Source organism: Pezoporus occidentalis, unplaced genomic scaffold (assembly GCF_034315485.1).
Source record: "Pezoporus occidentalis ecotype Australia unplaced genomic scaffold, CSIRO_AGI_Poc_V1 ctg63, whole genome shotgun sequence".
In the NCBI taxonomy this organism is placed as follows: Eukaryota; Metazoa; Chordata; class Aves; order Psittaciformes; family Psittacidae; genus Pezoporus; species Pezoporus occidentalis.
The window spans coordinates 1,812,023-1,828,998 of NW_026915977.1; positions in this window are offsets into that span (position 1 = coordinate 1,812,023).

Genomic DNA, 16,976 nt, shown 5'->3' on the forward strand with positions numbered 1-16,976 from the left:
CAGGAAAAGGTTCAAAAGCAGCTCTTCAATGACATGACCAGCAGCAGCCACCATGAAACAGCAGCTGTGCTCAGCGACCTGCATGGTAGGATACAAAGGAGTGTCTGTCTGTCCTTGCCATAAAACTAGAACAGACATAGCTATATACAGAGAGAAACTGGAAATCTTGGTCAACTTGATTTTTTCATCTTGATCTTATCATGATTTATTCATTTAACTTCTCCGATGAATCCTTTCCTGTAAAGCAGAAATAGTTTAGTCGTATTTCAGGGAAGTTGTGTGATGAACATTTATAAAAGTCTATGAGGATAAAAGTATTAAATGTATGGGATGCAATAAGATAAAAGTCTACAGAAAGAGCCATACCCTTTCCTTTTCTTCAACTATTGGGAAATTTGCCCATGTCTTCACTTTAATTTGAAAAGACCAGCAGTCAGGTACTAGACTTGTGTTGCAGACTAGCAGGTTTATTCCTTTGAAATTTTCTAAAAGAGGAAATATTTGAATCCTTTGCTATCTTTTATGGAAAAAAATGAGGTAATGGAGTATTTAAAGAATAAAAACATTTTTAATTTCACACCAGAATGGCTTGATATGGGTGACACTTGGGAAAAACTGTTGTGTGGGAAGGAATGAAGAACTCAAAAGTCAAGAGATCTGTAGTAAATCCTTCAGTATTCATCATCCCAGATCATTAGAAAGGAATCCAGAAAAAGAGGGAGATTTAGGATTAATGAATTCATGGAAATGCTAATAAATAAGGCTGGTGTAGGGAAGTTATTAGGAAAGAATATCAGCTTCTGTACCATAATGGAGTCAAGTAAAGTGAAAAGGACTTTAAATGCAGGAGACTGAATATACCTAATGGTGTCTCCTCCTGAAAACAGAGTCCTAGTCCCATCCAGTGTTTGCCTAGGAAAACACCTAGTAATCCCAAATGTAGAGACATGGAAGGAAAGAATCACAGCTGAAAATTAATCACTGAAGACACATAAGCTAATGTGCTGCATTAGGCCCAGCCATTTTGCTGCTCTCATATACAAAAAGAAAATCATTAGTTTATTTAATTTAATTGGAGTTTAGTAAGAAAGTTGTGATCCTCTCCTAGCCATAGGAAGCATAGATATGTGATGTAGACAAGAACAGATATGTATAAGATATGTATAAGAGACTTGCAGCAGCCAAATGTGGCAAGCTTGAGTAGACTGAGACAGCAATAGCTGGAGTTTTCTTTTGGATGTGGATGAAAATGGTTTTTAGGATTTCATAAGAAACTAAGACACAGACAGCATCAAGAAAACTCCAATTTAAAACATCTGAACATATCAGAAAGTTTATGAAGACGTTTAAAGCTAAAACAGTAAAGGCAATAAAATCTCAACTGAAGATACTCACAAGCAGGCTAAACTACATTTCTATAGGACTTCTTCCCTCTATATCACACCCCCTTCACCTCCTGTCTAGAAATCACCTTTTAGGTGGATTTTTATCACTTGAATCCAGATATATACAGTATTTCTAAAGTTCACATTCTTCTTTGAAATGCAGTTCAGTTATTCTATACCAAACTGCACTTTTACCTCTGGTGACCATTGCCCTTGCTTGCCAACTTCCAGTAACTATACTTTTAATTAAAGTACTTCAAATACTGTTTTGTGGGCAAATTTGATGCTGGTGCAGGGGAAATTACAACACTAATAAATTATGTCTCTAGCTAGCATTGATTAAACTGCCTACACTACCCTGTCAAGAGCTGCATACACACTACAGATTTCTTTTAAGAGCAAGAGGAGCTAATCTTTCCCAACCTGTATCTTCTAGTACTAGTAAAATATTTCACTTGTTCACTTTGTCCTGTGTCTTTCTATTATCTAAGGCTGTCAGCAAATGCTATGTGGGCTCGCAAATGGAGAATAATGCACATCACCAAGGACACTAAATTCATTTCAATTGACTACTGAATAACTGTAAGATAGAAAAACTAATTTGAGGGTGGCAGTACTCTCCTGGGACAAAATTCATCCATTCTCTATATCTATGCTAGGTGGAATGAATTACTTCCTGGCATTGACTAGCACTCTTCATTGACTGCAGAGGAAGTCTACAGAAGTAACTTAAACTGTATCCTGAAACTGTAGTTGGCTTAAGCACATCCTTGATGACTTCCTGTTCAGTCTGTGATTTCACAATGATTTCTTCTTCGTGCCATCACCAACCCTGTGAGCCATCTTATCTGTTAACATTAGGAATGTTTTTGCATGAATTATTTTCCATATCCAGTATAACACTCAAATATTTCTACCTGAATTCAAATCTGTAAGCAAAGCACTGAATGTTAAGATAGCTCATGAATAAATAGCAATAAAATGCATCTTTTATAAATCCACTGACATTTGTGTTTCCTCTATATCCTGGTACGTAAGAAAGCAACTTTACTGCTATAGATCATCTCATAACATTTACTCTGGTGTGCCTGATTTAACGATTCAAGCTTATTCTCAGAGATGCGCTCTCCAATCTTCTGTGGCTGCTTAACACGAAAGAGCCCTCAGCTTTCTGTGCATTCATCTATTGGATTTTATCACATCGTTCACATAGTCTAAGAGAGCACATCCCCTTGTATGTGCTTCTGCACTCAAGTGTTCAGTACCTTACAACCACAGTTTGCACTGATGTGGTAGTTGTTTGTGAATTGGAGCAAACATTCAGATAACCAGTTTTCTATTAAAATAATAAACATGTTTGGCACAGATAAACACAATGGGGAGATAAAGGCAGTGTGATCTATTTCTTCCCATTAGTTCAAATGGTTCATTTAGAGCCATGATGTGGTGAAACAACTGGAACAGTTGCCACAAACTAGAGAATTTAAATCTGGGTGATAAGACTTCAGGGCATACATGACAACAGGACTAATCATAGGTAACAACCATCTCTAGTACTGCACAGGGTTTTAGTTAAGAGAGTGAGCTGATGTTATAACAAATTAACATAGCCAGAAATTAGAAAGTAAAACACATAGATCATTAGTGATGTACATGATGGGTGTGCACTTGGGGTGCACTTGATTAGTGACTAGCTGTAGACCTGAATGCGAAAATAAACCTGTGAATTACCTGCTGAGGAACCTGCTAGAGCCATAGATACCAATGCTGGGAGCGTGAGGTTGGAAGGGGCAAGTTCCTTTCTAGCAGCTGAAGAACTATCTAGTTAGGTCTTCAATGTGTCTAGCAAGTTTTTGTCTATCCAGCCCTCAGTAAAGTCATTGCAGCATGTGTGAGAGCATTTGCTCTCTCTCAGTGTTGACAGTAGCAATGAGATTCCTTTCAAGCTCATCTGGTGTTCTGGATAGTGACTAGGGAGACTAATGAGATCTAGAGAGTACCATGGCATTGCTACTGCTGGCTGGGATGAGGCTAGATGGTGAGCACCTACACACATTGAAGTATACACATAATCCCAGGTGATGCTGGATAGAAAAGAATTCACCTCTATTTCAAGGCCATGCAAATCACAAGGTCAAGGGAGAAGTGGAGACTAAATTACAACTCAGAGCATGAAAATAAAAGATGCCTTCTACTTAAAGCCTTACATGAGGTACCAGTCTAATCTGTGAGACCCCTCATGTGAAGGGAAATCTATCTTCTCTGACACCTGATTCCTTTGGAATAATTAAATAACAAGTGGAGAGGCTAGAATGGAATGGAACCAAGAATCATTTCTGTTTCAAGCAACTGCCAAAATACTTATTTACCACTGAGACCAGAACAACTCTGAAGCAGCTGTTGCGCTCTTCTGGGTAAATAATATGTGTTAAAAAATGTATAAACATTTATACATGTTTACCTTTGAGACATCAGCTTCTCTGAAGCAGACATTTCCCTTGCTGCATACATAATACATGCTTTGTTGAAAAACTGCCTAAATTCATAAAGGGAGAAAAACCTGTAGGGCACCGTATGTGTTAACAGTGTTGTTACCTCTTGGAAATACAAACATAGTGGAGATTTAGCATATAATATGGCCTTATATTCTGTGTTCAAAATCTTCTACAAGATGCGCAAAGCACTTGATTTTGGCAAATACAGTTTCCCAGCAAATACAGGTTTTAAGAGAGGTCAGGATTTTGTACCTATTCACTGAAGTGCAGGCCTTCTTTTGTCTAAGTCCAGTGTGAGCCACTGCAAAGAAAAAGCGAAAACCTCCTCAACCAGGGGTGCTCCATAAGGATTTCATCTCTTTATTCATTAGCATTAGGCATCTAGTATCAGCTAATAGTTGAGGCTCCCTCCACAGTCCACAAAGAGTGAGAAATATGCTTTGTGCAGAGCTAATAGTAAGAATTTCTCATAAATATTATCAGAAGTAAGTAGCTGATCTTCCAGAAGAAAAATATGTTCAGGCCATGCATGCATCCAGACACAAGTTCAACCCTTGTTGCTGACCACCAAGCACTACTTCAGTTGATCAAGCTATAAGAGCATCTTTCCCCCTCTCTTCCCTCATCTCTTCCTTTTTACTGTTATCTGTTGTAATCATTTTATATTCCCAAACTTGATACTTAAAGAAAACTCTTTTACTTTTTAATCAAAATAAATTCATTTGATTGTCCACGCTAAAAACCTCCCAGTCAACACTTGTCATTTCAAATGCAAATCTGCACTAACAGCATATTGTAAATAATAGGGTCCAGAGCAGTAAGAGAGTTAAAAAGTATGACATGCAAAAACAAATTGAAGTGTTTGTTAACTAGAAATGTCCTTATTGAAGAACAACTAAACCTATATCTGTTATTATTTTCATCTCAAGGCACAAAGGCTAGTGGCAGTTTACAAGATGAGTCTCTTGCAATTATGCTGCATCTTGATTTCTTGTTCTAATCCACTTTCACAGTTTCAACAAGTTGATCAAGCATTATTCTCCACTGAGCATTCTTGATAAAAGCATTAGGAGAGGCCATGGTCTTTGTACCATTAATAGGAGGGGAATCCTATGCTACATTTTAACAAACCTTTATCTGGGACATCTTTCTAAGATTAGTTCAGGAATACTCTTAATCAGTATTATTTCAACTGCACAGTAGCACTACTATAAAACCAAATTATCAATATACTCATCAGTGCAAAGATATGCAGATAACAAAAGAACTTATATTCTAATGATACTGACATCAAATTCATTTGGCACTTTTTGTGTGGATAGATGTTTTCTTGCTTTTCATGAAAAAAGTTTTATATATATGTAAATGTGTTATAAACATTATAAAATCTAGCAGCATTCACTGACCTTTCATGATTTATTTGTGCATGGAAATCTACTTCTTCATAGGAATAATTGTATTAAATAAAACAGCAGAACATGGGCAACTCATGCTGGAAATCATCTGAAACTACTGATTCCCATCACCTCCACAGATCACTGAGTGAGTCCTTGTTTGCTTGTTTGTAAGGTCAGGCTCTACAGAAGTGTTTTCACCTGAGAGAGAGCTCAGAAGAGCTGAGTCCTGTAGTGGAATCATTGTGTACACCTTTGTTCTCTGTTATAGAAAGGCCATTCTAGGTGATCTAATGATGTTACTTGGCCTTAGTCACTGTGCTTCTGCAACAGTCTTTAACATTGGGTAGTGATGTGACAAAATTTTGCATGGCAGTCAGTCAAGAATACCAAGAATCCATGAAAATTGAGGGGTATGGTTGTGCCTGACCGGAACTGACAGCTCAGAAAGCAGCGTGCCACAGCAGTTACTCAGTGCTCCCAATCTTCTTAGTTTGGTGCTGAATTTATCATACAAGGAAGGAATATAGGAGAGCTCTGGTTGCCATTTGCTTTACCCATGTATTTCTAAATAGTGTGTTCTAAATATGTACTGCTATACATAAGATGATATATAGATATTTCACTGTGCGCTAATTATAATGAGGAAGAAAAACAACAGACCAATACATTGGCTGCTAACAGTGATGTTCAGAAGACAGGCCTGAATATGATGCATCAAGTGAAAACAAGAAGGCAAAAACATTAAAGAATGTTTAAAGAAAACTTTAAAGAAAGAAAACTTTATTATTATTCCAAAACCTAAATCTATTTCCAAAGAGTGTTGGTACTGGCCTAGTTCTGAAATCTTCAAGGGGAAGATTAGTTTTAATCATCAAGAAAGAACAGAAATTAAATAGAAAGTCAAGAACATAAAATTAAAAATGAAATGTCAAATTCAGAATTTAGGTTTAAATATATACAAAATAACATAAAAAATAAAAAATAAAATAAAATAAAATAACCCCCAGAAAAAAAAAAAACAAAAAAATTAACTTTCTTTTGGAAGATGGTGTCATTTCATTTTCCAGGAAGTTAATAAGTAATAAACAAACTATTCCAATAATGAAATTGGTTCAGTGAGTTTCCAACATGTACATTTCATGGCTGAGAAAGATATTAGTTTATTTCTGAAGTTGGTATAAAAATTTCTTGTTTTGCCAAAGTTTTGGGCCATTCTGGTCTCTGAAGAAATTACAATTCCAGGATCTTTTTTCAGCTGATGTAGTTTTGGTTAGTTTTCTTTGTGCTCAACAGTTTTCTTGGTCTTTCCTTTTTCATACCTGAAATATCGTTGACAGTGTTAGAGGAGAGCAAGCAGCATGCACTGGCAGCAACATGTCCTGACTCTGGGCAGAGGAGTTATGGGAAACCTCCATGATGCTGAAATGCAGGCTAAAACATTAATTGCTTCCAGTGGTCAAAGTGTCAGCTGCATGTGCTGGGAGATGAAGGAAATGATTCACTCAGTAACTATGGAAAGAAGGCCTTCCTGAGTATAAAATCTGACCATTCATATCCTCATTCTACTCCAGGCTTTTTCCTCAGTGTTCTTTGCTAATAATCTTTCCTTAAATCTCTCTCTCATGTTCAGGAGCTGAAATAAGACTTTCTGTGGGAGCTCATCTCCAATAGTGTACAGGAACAATAGAGATGAATTTAAATTCAATCTTGGTATTGTGTTTGAAAGACAGAGTATTAACGGGCTACACAGGCTAAAGGGAATGCAAATAACCATTCCCATTGAGTATTCTTGTATTATAGTCACATCTAATGCTTCCCTGGAGCCAAAGCCAAGCTCATGAGACCAGGGGTAGAAGAGAAGCTAATGTAGGAGGAGCTGACAGTTGGCCAAGTACAATGATGAACTGACTGGAGAAGCTGGGGACAATATAAGTCACATTTACTTGAAGCAGCTACATGTGCATAGTCCTCTCATTTTAGAAAGCTGACTTTCACCTCCAAAATAAGGGAGTAATTCTACCCCTAAAAACTGACTCACTTCACTCATCCTGGTGTATGATTGCACTGGTCTGTATAATGGACTTAAGGTAATTGTTGAGTTTACCAAGACCATTTGTTAAACATGCTGAGAAATAACCACAAACAGTGAATGAGCTATCATACAGTCACAGCAAGAAGAGGGCATAACCTCTGAATGAAATCTGTACACATCTTCCATAAGTAGTACATAATGTTTTAATCTGATTACATATGTTATATCTGTATTAGGGGTGAGGACTTGATTGGATATACCTCATTTAGCTGGAGGTAATAAGGAGCCTTTCATAAGAAACAAATATTAGTTCTTATGTGGGCCTTTAGCACTGGAATTGCACTTTTGTATTAATTTTGGAGATAATTTAAAGTGCATTTAATAAGATTCATTACCCTTAAGCAGTACATGAGTTATCACTAATAAAAAATCTAAAAAGAAAAAAAGAACTTAAAGAATTTATCCATTTTTATATTCAAGTTCTCTCCTTAAACAAAAATTTTATTAGTGTAATTGGAGACAGTAGGAAGTACACGGTACAAGACAACTCTAAATATATAAATTTGGACATTTTACAAGCTTGGTTTGACTTTAAAATGCCCACTTGGATATTGCAAGTGCAAACTGCAGCCCTTATAGTCTAAAATCTGAGTCACATTGATGGAGCTGAGTAGCTCAGCAGCACAGACTGAATGTATTTGAGCTTTTGGGAACAGTCACATTGTAGCTGGAGTCATGATTTTGCTGCTTCCCCACCCTTTGGGAGAGTAGGAGTGAAAAAGATGTCTGTACTGTATCAGGTGCTATTTTCATACCTATTATTTTAGGTACAAAATAATCTCAGCATCTGATGATGAGACATTCTCTGGCTTACAAAAACATTCAAAAGCATCCATCTATGGTAAACCTAAAAGAGGCAATAAATCTCTGTAGAATATGTCATTAAGATTTTCTTTTCTCTAAAAGTTTAATTTTCTCTTGGAAAAAGAAAACTGAGTTGTCCTCTTCCACCAGATAACCCTTGGATCCTTTCCTCACCAGAAAGATAAGCATCCTCAGTTTCACTGTTTTGTATATAGGATTCAAATTATACCCAATTGCCTGCCTTTTTTCTGAGTCAAAGTTCTTCCTCCATCACTTCAATGCTAATCTCCCCTCTCAGTACCTCTTCATAGTCTTTTGTTTTCTAATTAGTTTCTCCTTTACACATTATAGCAACATCAAACTCTTCTTTTTCCCCTTTAAGGATTTTATGTCCCTCAGCAGTCTGTCCCCTGAGGGCTGTTCAGCAGGAATCATAAGGTCAGCATAAGGTCAGTTTTCATGCAAGAGGCACAAAAACTTTTGCCCTGTGTGATTCACACAGCAAGCTAAACACAGAATCAGTATTCTGCATGGGCTAGGAGATGAGAGACCTTTTTGACAAATCATTGTAGAAGCTGCAAAGGTGACAGCAAACATAACAAAGTAGAAGTAGTAGGCAAGGGGGAAAGAATAATTAAAGGTAATTGCCAGAAATAGCTGGTTTTGATTAAGAAATATGTGTCATGGAGACCTGTACTCAGATATCCTATCTAATCCACATATGCCTTCAACATAAAATACTAATTTTATATGAAGCTCTTTGGTTTGTTTTTTTTTCTTTACAATTAACTTTAAATTAGTTCCTAAAAAGTGGAACAAACTCAGCGGAAAAGAAAGAGGATATTCCTTCCACTTCTGCCAATGAATGCACCTGAAAGATGGAAGGATTCAAACGACCTCCAATGGGAGGTTCAAATCTAGAACACCTCTGGTTTTGCTGGTTGTCTTCCTAAGAAAAAGGGATTCATATCTGATGCTGTTCCCTCCTTCTGTAATTGTCTGCTTGAAAAGTGCCTACATCTGCACAGCCTCCGTAGGGGATGTCCAAAGTGTTTACTTCAGACCAGCTATGGAGCCTAGGTACATGTCACTGGAAGATCAACGTGAAAATAATCTCCCACCACAGATCAGAACCATAGCCCCAAACTGCGGCTATCAGTATTATACTGCTTTACAGAGTATGATGAGAACTGCATTATAAATTGCTACCACAGCAGAGGTCTAATAACTTCAAAAGAGAATAAAAGTCCAAGGCTCTGGATCGTGCCAGGAGAATTGAAGTTTATGAGGATACGGTTTAGCTGCACTTTGAAAATGAAAGAACAGTGACAAAAACTGCCTTCAATAGACATAGAAAATGCATATGTATTTATAAAAGGAATTATGAGTCCCCAAAAGTTCCTCCATTACAGTGTCCCCTTTTATATCTACCAACCAATAGAGGTAGTAGCCTGCATTTAATGGGCAGGCATATGAAAACCAGGTTTCATGTGTGGTAACGCTCCGCAGCTGTTGATGTCTTACTGTTGGCACTGGTCTCTGACACAGACACCTGAGGTGAAAAATGAGATGCAGTTTCAAAGACATTAATAAATTTTGATTGTGAATTATTCCATTTAGTTGCACAGAGAAACAGCCTTGTGACGAGGATGAGGGGTTTTTATAACACCCTCTCAATGGCTTTGCATGGGATAAAATAAATATATGCATATGTTTTGAGATTCTACAGTTGTTCCATTTCTCCATTTTAAATTAACCAATGTTCCAATTAAATTTGAATTGGATTGCTTCAGGTGAAATAAAAGAAAAAAAAAAAGTGGAGTTCCAAAATGTAATTAATTTAAGTGAGAATTTTTTTATCTTTTCCTAGAGTTACAGGACATTGTTCAGAGGAATTATTCATTTAGTCTTCTGGGTATAAATCTTTTAAACTAACAAGGTGAAGAAGAACAAAAGCATCCTTCCACTTTCATACTAGGAAAACAGCTCACACTCATTCCTAACTACCACCACCTGTGAGATACTGAATGCTGAAAGCATAAAGGACATATTTATGCAAATAGCAAAACACAGAAACTGAATTATAGCAAAATAGAGGAACTTTAGGAAGCTGGAGAATTCTTTCTTCAGCAATTCTGGCATTTGCAGTTTTTGAACAGTAGCTCTCCAGTTTAACTTAGTCTACCATTACTTCAAAGAGAAAAACTGCAAGACCTGATATTGGCAGTACCCTGAAGTGATAGCAGCAGGAATAAAATGCATTCAGACCAGGAGAATGGTCAGCTTGCTGAAAATTCACGGGCAGGAGCACTTTAGCCCCTGGCTTTATAAAGGGAGACAGGAATAACAAACATGTTCATTAGATATAAGAAAATCAAGCTAAGCAAAGAGTAAAACTTGGCTGAGCACTTTGAAATATGTAAAGCTGATTATGAAAAGCAAATACAATACAGTTGTTATACACAAAGCAAATATTTGACTGAAGGACATGAGAAGCATCAGATTGTGTACAGGTGATCTCTGTTGTGCTGAGGGCAGCCGTGCCACCCAAGCTCAACTTTTCTCTGAAACACTTCAGCTATGTGTTGTGTCAGGGCACAAGCTATTCACCTCTGTCCTGCACCTTCTTTATAAAATCACAGACTGGTTTGGATTGAAAGGGACCTTAAAGCTCATCCAGTTCCAGCCTCCTGCCACAGGCAGGGACACCTTCCACTAGACCAGGTTGCTCAAAGCTCCATCCAATGTGGCCTTGGAACACTTCCAGGGATGGAGTACCCAGGGTTGCTAGTCCAATTTACCCTTCTGTCGTGGTTTAAGCCCAGCCAGACAGCTTGTTCACTCACTCCCAGTGAGTGCTGCCAGGCTGGAACAATTGAGGCCCACGTCCCCTCCCTGCTGGGGGCTCTCCCCTTCCCCGCTCCCGGAGGGATGGGGAGGAGAATCAAAAGAATGCAACTCCTACAGGTTGAGACAAGACCAGTTCAGCAACACAAATCACCACCACTACCACCAATGACAACAATGATAAGAGAAAATAACAAGGGAAGAGAATACAATATCACCTGCAGAGAAACGAGTCCCACCCGAAAGCCCCTGTCCTTCCGGGTAACTCCCAGTTACCCCCCCGGGCATGACGTGTTGTAGTATGGAATACCTCTTTGGCTAGCCCGGGTCAGGTGTCCTGTCTCTGGGAAAATGGATGACCCGGGGAATTACAGACCAGTCAGTTTCACCTCTGTGCCTGGCAAAATCTTGGAGCAGATTCTCCTGGAAGGCATGCTAAGGCACATGAAAATCAACAAGGTGCTTGATGACAGCCAGCATGGCTTCACTAAGGGCAAATCCTGCCTGACCAATTTGGTGGCTACAATTTGATGGGGCTACAGAACTGATGGACAGGGGTAGAGCAGTTGATGTCATCTACCTGGACTTGTGCAATGTGTTCGACACTGTCCCACATGACATCCTTGTCTCTAAATTGGAGAGACATCAATTTGATGGATGGACCACTCGGTGGGTAAAGAACTGGCTGGATGGTCGCACACAAAGAGTTGTGGTCAATGGCTCAACGTCCGGCTGGAGACCAGTAACGAGTGGTGTCCCTCAGGGATCGGTGTTGGGACCGGTCTTGTTCAACATCTTCGTCGCTGACATGGACAGTGGGATTGAGTGCGCCCTCAGCAAGTTTGCCGATGACACCGAGCTGTGTGGTTCAGTTGATACCCTGGAGGGAAGGAATGCCATCCAGAGGGACCTTGACACACTTGTGAGGTGGGCTGATGCCAGCCTCATGAAGTTTAACCATGCCAAGTGCAAGGTCCTACACCTGGGTGGGAGCAATCCCAGGCACAGCTGCAGGTTGGACAGAGAAGAGATTCAGAGCAGCCCTGTGGAGAAGGACTTGGGGGTGTTGGTTGATGAGAAAATGAGCATGAGCCGGCTGCAGTGTGCGCTTGCATCCCAGAAAGCCAACCGTATCCTGGGCTGCATCAAAAGGAGCGTGACCAGCAGGTCGAAGGAGGTGATCCTGCCCCTCTACTCTGCTCTTGTGAGACCTCACCTGGAGCATTGTGTGCAGTTCTGGTGTCCTCAACATAAAAAGGACATGGAACTGTTGGAACAAGTCCAGAGGAGGCCACGAGGATGATCAGGGGAGTGGAGCACCTCCCGTATGAAGATACGCTGAGGAAATGGGGGTTGTTCAGCCTGGAGAAGAGAAGGCTGCATGGAGACCTCATAGCAGCCTTCCGGTATCTGAAGAGGGCTATAGGGATTCTGGGGATGTGCTCTTCATTAGGGACTGTAGTGACAGGACAAGGGGTAACGGGTTAAAACTTAAATAGGGGAAGTTTAGATTGGATATAAGAAGGAAATTCTTTCCTGTTAGGGTGGTGAGGCACTGAAATGGGTTGCCCAGGGAGGTTGTGAATGCTCCATCCCTGGCAGTGCTCAAGACCAGGTTGGATGAAGCCTTGGGTGATATGTTTTAGTGTGAGGTGTCCCTGCCCATGGCAGGGGGGTTGGAACTAGATGATCTTAAAGTCCTTTCCAGCCCTAACTATTCTATGATTCTATGATTGTATGTTTTTATTCTATCTTTCTAACAAACAAGCAAATAGTTTAGCAAATCCATCCCTCTATATGTCAAATATTTGTAATAGAACTTTCTTTTCTGGAAGAAGTCTCTAGTCGTTTCTTGTTCCCAAAGAGACAAAGCCAACAGTTAGAAAATTTACAAAGGAAATATACTTCAGTTTCCTGGAGCAGTGCAGTTACACCTACACACTCTGAAAGCTAAGGGAAACGATATAAAATAAAATTTCTTATATAAAAAGGAATGCATTCAAAGAACAGGTATGTTTTATCAGTCTCTATGAGGAAATTCCCAAGAAGCAGAACAGTGATATTAATAACTGGTGCAGAACCAAACATTTGAATACATAAGAATGAGTCTGAATATGATACTTAAAATATAAAGACAAAGATGAAACACTATATTTAGTTCACAAAGTTCTTGTTGTATGACTATGCAGGGGAAGACACTATATCATGCACAGCTTCAGAACTGTTTCATTTCATGCATAACATTTTGAATGCAACGTATCTCTAATTTCAATGATTGACATTTTGTATGCTGTTCTAAATTCAAATGCATACTGTTATATTTCCTTTAGAAAATGATAGGGTTTTTTTGAACAGTTACTTTCTATCTCATCATTAGAAGAAAAAGCCCAAGCAATTTCATTTATAAAGGAATTAATGGCTGGTAGAAAACAGTGATAATATTGACACACCCATGAAGTAAATTGAGAATCTTTCCTCCCACTCCCCATGTTAAGATGCGTTCTGTCTCTTTAAATCAAGAGTTGGAAACCTTTTCAAACAACTCAAAGCTGTCTCCACTGGTACATCTTCTCATCCAGTCCATAGAATTACATATGAATTGAATTCTGAACTCAGATTAGGTTGGATCAGTTCTCCTGATTCTTTCAAGTGCAGCACTGTGGGACAGCGGGAAGGACATCTCCCTTTGACCTCTTGCTTTTACCTCATGTCACCATTATAAGTTACCTATTTTCTCCTTACTCCAGTAAGAAATATGGGTGTAACATTTCATTCCTTTGAAGAAACACCTTTGCAGTCATCAAAAGTAGGAGCTCTGACAAGAGAACCAGAACATTTCCAAGATTTTTAAGTGGAAAAAAAAAAAAAATTGATCCTTTTGTTCTAGGAGTGGTTTTCCCTTGTTTTTCTTTTTGTACACTGGATCATTATGCTTGCCATTTTTAATCCTTAGGAATTTCCTCTAGCAGCTCCTTCTGGTTGGGCTTCTGAGATTTAAGATTAACGAGTTCATGCAGAATCACTCTTAATACACTTCCCATCAACAGTTCTAATGGAGAGAATCCAGATGCAAGTGCTCAACAAGCCATAATTGTTGTACACACATCTTCTCATTATTTTTATGTTTTTTCTGTGTGCCACTCACTTCCTCTTTGCTGAGGAGTCACCATGACCTCTCATACAAGTGTTAAAATAGAAATCAATGGTTTCAGCCAATACACAGCATGCATCAGAGGTGTTAATGTAAGGCCCAGAGCTTTTTATTAAGAGCTTAGGAATTTCACATCTTGCAAGTACTAGCTTTAGTTTTGGATGATGTCCTGCTGACATCTATAGAAGTACAGCCAAGTTGGTATATATGGAGAAATAATCGGCTACAATAGTGTATGTGTGTCCTCTCTAAAAGCTATTGCTGTCTGCTGCCAATGCCAAGTTCTGTCAGATAGCTTTATAGAGACTAATGATGTTAGTAACTGTTTCTAGGGGGAGAAGTTGTTTGGATATTCTTGTTTGCTTATTTTCCCTCTCATGCTATGTTCTTCACAGTTGTTACTTAGGTTTTAATAGTCAAACCCTACAAACTCCTGTCCTCATGCTATGCACTTGTTTGTTCACTTGCCTCTTCAGGAATTTGAAGAGAAGCTATACTGAAGTCTCACAGGATTAAAAGTACTTTTATTCCATAATCCTAATGTCAGATATCTGTATTTATCTGTATTTATTTAAATTAAATTGTATTTGCTACTGTAGCAATTGTTCTGTTGGAATTTCATCCCCTTGACTCCTTCTTCTTTAGCAGCAATAAAAAATGTTATTTCTATCGAATATATAATGAATACAAAAGTAATAAACATGATTTATATTGATTGAGAGAGTATGATTATTTTCAGGTCAATATTAATAGATCTATTTGGGCATCTTCCTCAAAAGACAGTTCTTTTACACGAGTATTAATTTAACAAAGACTTTCCACTAGAATGCTTGCAGCTGTCATAGAATCATAGACTAGTTAAGATTGGAAAGAACAAAGATTAAAAGAAAGCACCATTTCTGATCAAAGTCTTTGAATCTAAAAGGAAAGGTTGTTTGTTGAATATAAATCCTATAATGGCAGAGATGCTATGTTCCATTTTGGTGTTATTAAACTAACCAAATACACCAAGACTAGGCCTTTTCCATGTCCCTGTGGTTTTCTGAGCAGCCCACACACTGGAACATACAATTTTTTGATTTCTTAGTAACTTTTTAATATGAATACAACAGTGATTTTTTTTTTTTTTTGTCTCGAGATAGGTTTGCTTTGATGTTAAAACATATATCATATATGATATAGATATATACACGCACACTAAGCAACTATGCAACCCTTCTCTTTATCTCTGGATGACAGGCACAATATGCAATATTGTGCCAAAAAGATGTATCAATACTTTTTTTAATTATGTTAAATGGCTTTGTCACTTGCTTTCCAAAATCTGGTCTTTCTGAACGTTGCAATGGTGCTGAATTCATAAACCTTGAAGCTCCAGAAAAATTCCAGCAGAAACATGACTGTTCACAAGCACTTCTCATTTCTTAATACTAACCAGCACACATTTTATCTGCTGCTTTTCACAGGTAGTTGCCTCATTCAAAGCAAGGCCAGCTAGTTGAAAGCACCTCAAAATTCCTCATGATCAGTTTTATTTCTGTCATAACCAAACACATCTTCTGCATGGTAAATGATGCCAAGCAACCCTGGCACCAACTGAGATTTCTTTTTCTGTTGCTAGAGTGATGCTGACTGGGAGCCAGCTGACACAGTACCATCCCAATATAATGATGAACACAGTTAATGCTTAGATTGTTTCATGAAGAAGCCAGGGAGGAGAAAGGCCAAGAAGACTTTCAAAGTACATAACTTGGAAGTATTTGGTTGATGGTAAGCAAACTAATATAAGAAACTTGCTTTATTTCTCCACATATGTATGCCAATTTTCTGCTGAGCTTTGGGACTTTCATAGTATATGAATAATTAAGTACTTTTATCTGTCAGATACTTCTCATACCTTCCATTCTCTTCCGCTCTTTTTCTTACCTTCCCTAACAAGAAAATATAGAGGTCAGAGACTGTTGTTAGAATTGCTGATGTCACAAGTTTGATTTTATAGTCTTGGCAACTTCTATTCCCATAAAAACAGGTGGCTACATTTTTCAGTGATTTGTCTTTTTGCTGTTGATGCATCCTTGACCATATTTTGGTGGCCACCTAATGGGAAAACATCAGTCTTTGCATTATACTTTATCAAGGACTGTATTTTTCTCCAGTTCATCTGGATACTGTCCCCAGATATCCCATGTTGCACAGTCTGCTACTACTCCAGTATATATATCTTTACATTTGCCTTTACAAATATCCATTATTAGATTGACTATAAATTATTACTGAAGTTATAATGTCCATTTTTGTTCATGCAGGATTTTTCCTATTATAACAGAAATAAAGATTTGTTGTTACCTAAAGCTGAAATACCTCAGATCCTTTTTATTATTCTGGGAAACAGACATGTTTCTGTGCAATGCTCCTCCTCCTTGGGTTACAATATCCTTTTTCTTCTGCTAAACACAATTGTCAGCTGTACTTCCTGCTTTAGTACATCTCCCACAATTTTTTTCATGTCTGTGCCCTACTGAAATTTTGTGGTCTTTCAATTCTTAGTGTAGTAAATTCAGTGGAATTCTTTCCTTACTTGTGTCTTCACTCTTCAATCAATATTGTTTGATATTATCTCAGTTTCTGCTGTTAAAAAAAAAAAAAGTCATGTCATTACTCAATATGACTTTTTTTTGTGCTGGATCTTCCACCAGAGTGAACTGAGATGTAACTAAAATTGCGCTAATAGACCAGTGTCTCTGATGCCAGCACTTAATCTCCTCCTTACTAGGTCTCCTTTTACCATTTCAATGTTCAGTTAAG